Source organism: Bos indicus, chromosome 19 (genome assembly GCF_029378745.1).
Source record: "Bos indicus isolate NIAB-ARS_2022 breed Sahiwal x Tharparkar chromosome 19, NIAB-ARS_B.indTharparkar_mat_pri_1.0, whole genome shotgun sequence".
Classification (NCBI taxonomy): domain Eukaryota; kingdom Metazoa; phylum Chordata; class Mammalia; order Artiodactyla; family Bovidae; genus Bos; species Bos indicus.
The window spans coordinates 30,856,226-30,863,176 of NC_091778.1; positions in this window are offsets into that span (position 1 = coordinate 30,856,226).

Here is a 6,951-nt window from a genome sequence, read left to right on the forward strand (position 1 = left end):
TCAGCTCTGGCACCTAGAGAACTTCAGATCTTTGGTCCTGCTGGGAACTGTGGCGGTGGGCAGAGCAGTGGTGCCACCTAGCGGGACACTCAGGCAGAGCACCAGAGGGCTTGTTACACATGTGGAAGACGTGGCTTGTGGACTTGTGGCAGTGGAAGTGGGCAGCCAGGGGCTTGGGAACAGACAGACTAGGGGGTGTTGAGCAGTGTTGCTGAGATGCTGTTAGTTCTTAGGGTATGCTTCCCTGGTGACTCAGCTGGTAGAGAACCCGCCTGCAATGCGGGAGACCTCGGTTTGATCCCTGGGTTGGGAAGATCCCTGGAGAAGGGAAAGGCTACCCATTCCAGTATTCAGGCCTGGAGAATTCCATGGACTGTATAGTCCACGGGGTCACAAAGAGTCGGACACAACTGAGCGACTTTCACTTCACTTCGCCTCTAGGGCAGTGTGTTCCCATCACATAGTACCAGGAATCTAGATCATTACAATCAACAGGGGAGCCTGAGATGTATATTCCCAAGCTCCAGCTTGGTTAGGAAGCTTGTGATTGCTCCAATGACTCATTTTCCAGGTAAGGACTCAAAACCTCGAGAATGAGCAGCCCATGATGGTGAAAGAAACTGGAAGCCACCTTAAGACTGGAATTTGAATTTTCTTACTCCTAGTTCTCATCCTAGTTCTTCTATTGACTAAACTCTCTGTTTGAAATAAAAAGATATTGAGGCAGGAACTGTGATTCAAAGATAAGGAAGACAGTAAGTCCCAGCTCCGTAGGAGAGTAGAAGAAATAAAAACGGGTCCCTGGAAATGTATGGTAAGTCTTAGGTTGTGACTGCTGGTGAGTGCAGAGGACCAAAGGGGCCTGAGATATGTTTGGATTTCAACACTTGGAGGTGGCCTTGCGGGAGGTGGCCAGGCAGAAGGAGCATGTCTGTGGGCATTTGGGGCATAGGTGAGCTGTTGTCACAGGGGTATGTGATCAGCTGGAGGCAGAGGGGACTGTTGATGGCGTCTGAGCAGAGCGGTGACAGATCAGAGTCGTGTTTCGAATAAGATGACTTGAGAGGATGAAGCCGTCTCAGGTAATTTGCGTGGACTTGGCTATGATTTTGGTTGCCTTGAACCCGATCCTCTTTTGGCCAGATAGCCTGAGTGGACCTCAGAGCCCATGTCCTCACATTACCAGCCTTCAGAGCCCAGGAGGGGTTTCTGTACAACCATGAAAGGCAGGAGGAAACCTGTCAAAATTGCCTCATGCTTTCACTGTGATGATTAATATTCAAACTGTCTTTTTATCTCAGGAGCCCGGGATGATTTAAAGCATGGAACTGCTATTAATATTTCCTTATGGAGACGGCTCAAGTGCAAAAGAAAAAGCCTGTGTTCATCGTCAAGCCCATATTCCAGACAGTAAAACAAAGGCAGTAGCAGACTGCTCAGGATTCAAGGCAGCACAGGTCAAGCAGGTGTGAGCCGAGTGTCAGCGCCCAGCCACGCAGGCAGGGGCCACGGTCCTGCGACCAGAGTTGGGAATTTAAATCCCTGCATGTGGAGCTGTCTGGGGCTCCTTGTGGCCGACAGGACTGATTCTAGGTGTGGGCGCAGCCCATTGGTGCTGCCGCTCTGACCCTCTCCAGGGGGACACAGAGGAAGGGGGAGAAGTGGCGGGAGACGCGATCGCATCAGGACCAGCTGACCCTCCAGGGGGCTTGGCCCCTTTCCGACTGGGTCCCCAGGACCATGGGCTGCTCGCTCTTGGCCATGGGAGGTTGATTGTGGCCACATCACACTGACTCAATGTAAGTCTATGGGCCACTCATGACACTACACCCAGGACCTTCTGTGGTCTTGATTCACTGTGGGACTGAAGGCAAGTCACTTAAACTGAGAAAAACTCATGTCCTTTAGTCTACTTCCAAAAGGGACCACCCCATCTTTGCTGGCTTGTAGGCTGGTGTAGGAATGACCTGCGAGTGCCCTTGAGAAAGAGCCTAAATGGTGTCTGGCCACCGCAGGCACGCTCCCCTCATCACTATGTTGGGCTCCCCAGTGTGAGCAGTGGGGTGGGTGGTGCGAAGGGGCTGACTTGTCTCTGCCTCCCAGACTTTACTCGGTGGGCGTCTCAAGCAAGCCTGGGAGTGGAAGGGAGACAGAAGGAGATGTTAGGTTTCTGGCCTAGGACCCTTATGCGAAAGGCTGACTCCGGTCCCTGGGCCTGAGGCCAGGAAGCCCCCAAAATAAACGCCCCTGTAAATGCCTTGCTCCCAGTCTCTGCACCTGTTGCCCAGGGGACAGAGACCCCAGGCCCCAAATAGGCACAGCTGCCACGGCTGCTAATCCTGCCCCGGGCTGAGGCTGCGCCATATTTGGGAATGTTTGTCCCTCCACCGGCTGGCCCTCCTCACTCGGCCCCGGGAGCTCAGAGCAAGGGGTCTCTCTCTACATGGTCCTGATCTGGCTTTCTTGGAGACTTCTGTTGGCCCATTTCCCGTTCCTGGGCATGGAGTAGGCAGTGGGTGAACACAGGTGGATGAGTCAGTGTGAGACCTCAGGCCTGAGATGGCAGCAGCATTGGAGCCTGGGGAGGTGCCGCCTCTGCCCCAGGCGGTCTTCACACCTTGCTCCCCACCACGCCCCACACCCCCTTCCAGGGCCTCCTCGGTGATGCTTGACTCTCTACCCAGGTTTCTGAGCCAGTGTGAACTGCAAACAGCCGTGCCCACACCTGCTGTTTTGGGAAGCCAAGAAATTCATGTGCATGGTTAGGATTGTTGACAGATTTGTAAAGAACAGCTTCTGGGTTATTATTATGTCTTTACTACTGATAGGAGAGGCAGAAAGTCAGAAGAACCAGTTCTCCCCAAGGGTACACTGAGTCCCCCCGTTTCCCCCTCTTACCAGGAGTTGAGTTCAGCCATGCGTGGAGTGCCTGCTGCGTGCAGAGCACTGTGCTCACCGCTAAAGGGACTGCCTCTCTGTTGGTTTCTGACTGTGAAACATGTCACCCTGTCACCTTCCTTGGCTCCCTGCCACCTCTGTGGTTTGCTTTGTTTCCCATCACCTTTGAGTACTCCTATTTCCTTGACTGTTCTTGAGGCTCTGACTCATTTACTCTGTATCTCTGGGTCACTGGGTAACCCTCTGCTGACGACAATGGTCCATTTTCTTTACCTGAGCTGCCCCTTCTCTCTGCAGGCTGGCGTCAGGGGTCTTGATGAAGGCAGCCTGAGGGTGTCTAGCACCCGCTCCCCTGCTCCTCCTTGGGGCTCTGAGGACCACCTCTTGTTTGATAAAACATGGAGAAGGCCCTCGGATGCCCAGGCTTCTTGCTCCTCACTGCCATGGAAAGCATGACACATCTTAGCTAAAAATAATCGGTACCATCCTGGGTCCCGGCTGCTGCACCATGGGCTTGAGGGCCTCCGGAACGTCTAGGCCTTGCTCAGGGTAACCGGACCGTGGCTGGGCCCCAGCAAGCAGCCTCAGGAGAGCTCAGCCTCAGCTGTTTTTAGCAGTGGGATTATTGGGAGGGGTAGAAATAGACCTCCACCTTCTGGGAGGCTTCCTCAGCCCACATTCCCAGGCACACTTTGCTTTATTAAAGCTTTCAGCTGTCGCAGGGACCAGGCGTGGAGAAAGGGTTGGGAGGAGGGGGGAGGCGGCCTTGTCCAGCAGGAGGAGGAGGCTGCAGAGCACTGCCAATTGTCCGCCTTCCCCTCCCACCCCTGCCATGAGGACATGTGGCTCTTATTAGAAGCTGAGTCCCTTACACGTTGTGAGGAAGGGGGCCCCCTGACCATCATAAATCAGGATCTCCTCACTTCCAAATAAAGCAGTCTGCCATCCTAGCCCACAGTCCCTTTAGAGCTGACAGATGTATTTTTTAAATCCTGTGTTGATCATGTATTTCTTGTGTAATTAAAAAATTATAAAAGGTAATAAAAAATAGAAATCTACTGCCAAGAGATTTGGCTCAGTAAAGACTTCAGAAAGTTTTCTGGATAGTGTAAGAATTACAGGGGGAGAATGAATAAATTCTATGTTCAAGTACCAGGAAAAAAATAATAAAAGGTGAGGCTATCTATGAAAAGGAAAAGTAACTTGAAATGGCTCTTAATCTGAAGGTGGTGGGATTCCACCCAGAGAACTTAGCCTGAAGGGGGGACCCTCACCATTTTTTGCCACTCTGTTTTGGGGCTCACGTGCAAAAGGACCAAGCGATATTGCAGATGAGCTAAAGGTCACCGAGTTCCTAGGGACTTGGCCTGTCTGAGGGGAGACTCTCTTAAGACAGAGTGGGCCGGGCTGATGGGACAAGAAGAGTCAGAGTGGAGGCCTGGAGGAACTTAACAGAAATGCTAACAGTCAAAAGGAAAAAAATGTGTGTGCCATGTGTTTATCTGTCCAGCTATGACGGACTCTCACCCTCAAGCCCGCCGCCTCGAGGTCCTTGTCACGTTTGTTTCCCAGCTGCTCAGGGAGGGGTGTTTTGTAGTGCAGGGGAGTTTGGGCGCTAGGGAGAATCCCAGTTCTAGAGGCCAGTGTGACCTTAAGCTCATTACCCTGTGGTTCCGTTTCTTCCTCTGTGAAGCAGGGCCAACAGCCTCGATTTGTCCTCACTGGGTCAACCGGGGATGGAGTTCAGGGGACAGGCTCGAGTCCACCGTCCCCCTCTCTGCTCCCAGACTCAACTCCCCCTGCTCCCACGTGGGGCACGGCTGGGGCTTATTTGGAATGAGGTTCATGCTTTCCTTTCTCTCTGCAGTAATAGGGCTTATATTTTCTATAGTCATGGGCATCCTTTGCTTTGTGGAATAAACGAACACTGGCACAGTTGATCACAATATTAACAGAAAATGAATGTTACCATTTTGTTGTTGTTCGTTGCTCAGTTGTGTCCGACTCTTTGTGACCCCACGGACTGCAGCACACCAGGCTTCCCCATCCTTCATCATCTCCCGGAATTTCCTCAAACTCATGTCCATTGAGTCAGTGATGCCATCCAACCATCTCTTCTTCTGTCATCCCCTTCTCCCCCTGCCTTCAATCTTTACCAACATCAGGGTCTTTTCTAATGAGTCGGCTCTTTGCATCAAGTGGCCAATGTATCGGAGCTTCAGCTTCAGCATCAGTCCTTCCAATGAATATTCAGGACTGATTTCCTTTAGGATTGACTGGTTGTATCTCCTTGCAGTCCAGGGAACTCTGAAGAGTCTTCTCCAACACCATGGTTAAAAAGCATCAATTCTTCGGGACTCAGCTTTCTTTCCAATTGATTGTTTTATTTTATTTTATTTATCTTTAAAAATAAATTTATTTCTTTTAATTGGAGGTTAATTACTTTACAATATTGTATTGGTTTTGCCATAGATCAACATGAATCCGCCACAGGTATACACGGGCTCAGCTTTCTTTATGGTCCAACTCTCACATCCATACATGACTACTGGAAAAACCACAGCTTTGACTATACGGGCCTTTGTTGGCAAAGTAATGTCCCTCACCAAATCAGAGCCTAACTGGAAAGTTACGGATTCCTTCCAGAACCCACCTGCTCACCTTCTTCGTGTGAAATGTTGCGCTGTCAGTGTGTGGGCGTGGCAGGTCCTACAGCCTCAGGGGTTTTCAGCTTTATGGCCCCGGTCTACATAAAATGCATCAGGTATCTCTCTCATCAATTCTTTGCTTAAAATTCTATAAAATGAGTTCACTTGAGAGGTGGTCTTGCTTGCCTGCCTGACTCTTTTTTCTTTCTTCCTTTCTTATCTGTATTTTATTACATATTTTTAAAAGATAAGGACTATTTTAGAAAACATTATCATAGTATCACCTTGAAAATGAACAATAATCCCATATCATCATCAAATATCTAGTCAGTATTCACATTTTACCTGATGGGATATACATGTGTATCCTTACAACGTCCAAGCCAAGCAGTTGGTGGATAGGGCGGAGTCTCTTTTAATCTAGAATTCCTCCTTCCATTTCTTTCACGGATTTTTTCCCTTGTGATTCATTTATTGAAAAAATTAGATGTTTCTGAAAATTTCTGAAAAAATTGTGTTCAGTTGCGTTCCCCGTATCCTAGAGTTTATTGGTTCTATCTTGGGTCTGTTTCTGCTTTCCTGTAAGTTGGTGGATGTGATTAGGGTCTGGATCAGACCCCAGTGTGATTGCTGGATGGGAATTTTTCCTGGGCAGTGATGTATATACTTCTTTCTGCAGGCATGCCATGTCTTGTCTTATTTTTGTGATACTAGTAGCCATAATTCGTCAGGGGTTCATAATTTGTATAAAAATGGTGACGTGCCAGACCTTTCATTCCTTCTTCATCTACCAGTATGAACACCTCTGTAACAAGCTTTGTCTGCTTTTTCCATCCCCTGCTTTCCCTGGAAGGTGGCCTATAGCCATCGGTGTGCAGCAGAGAGGCTCTGGGCAAACGCAACCTTTGGCCCAGCCTTGGTCTCACTGCTGGGATTCCTTTCAACAACAGACCCCCCAGGAGGACACCGCGCGTTCTAGTCACAGCGTTGCCAGAAAGGAAGAAAGCACGAGAGACAGATGTGGTCTTTGAGGTAAGGTGATCTGAAATCAATGACAGGCCACAGTGGCCCCCTTTCTGTGGATGACAAATCCCAGAAGGCGCTGAGCTCTCCTGGTGCTTTAACTCCTCCTGAGTAAGTCTGGGTCATCTAATCCCCCAGAATCAGATAAAGGAGGGCATTTGACAATATTTCTGATAATGACGAACAAATAATTCCAAGTTTGACAATTCTGTTTCTGTAGCAGTTCGCCCAGGTAGTATTCTGACTTCCTACTGTATTTTCTCATAAAGACAGGCTTACCCTGGGTAGGGGTGGGATTTTCTGCTGTGCGGCTTTGAAACCATGTAGACTGAGCCAAGAACTCAGTGGTAGATGTCGCCTGGGCTCCGGGGGAACTGGCGCT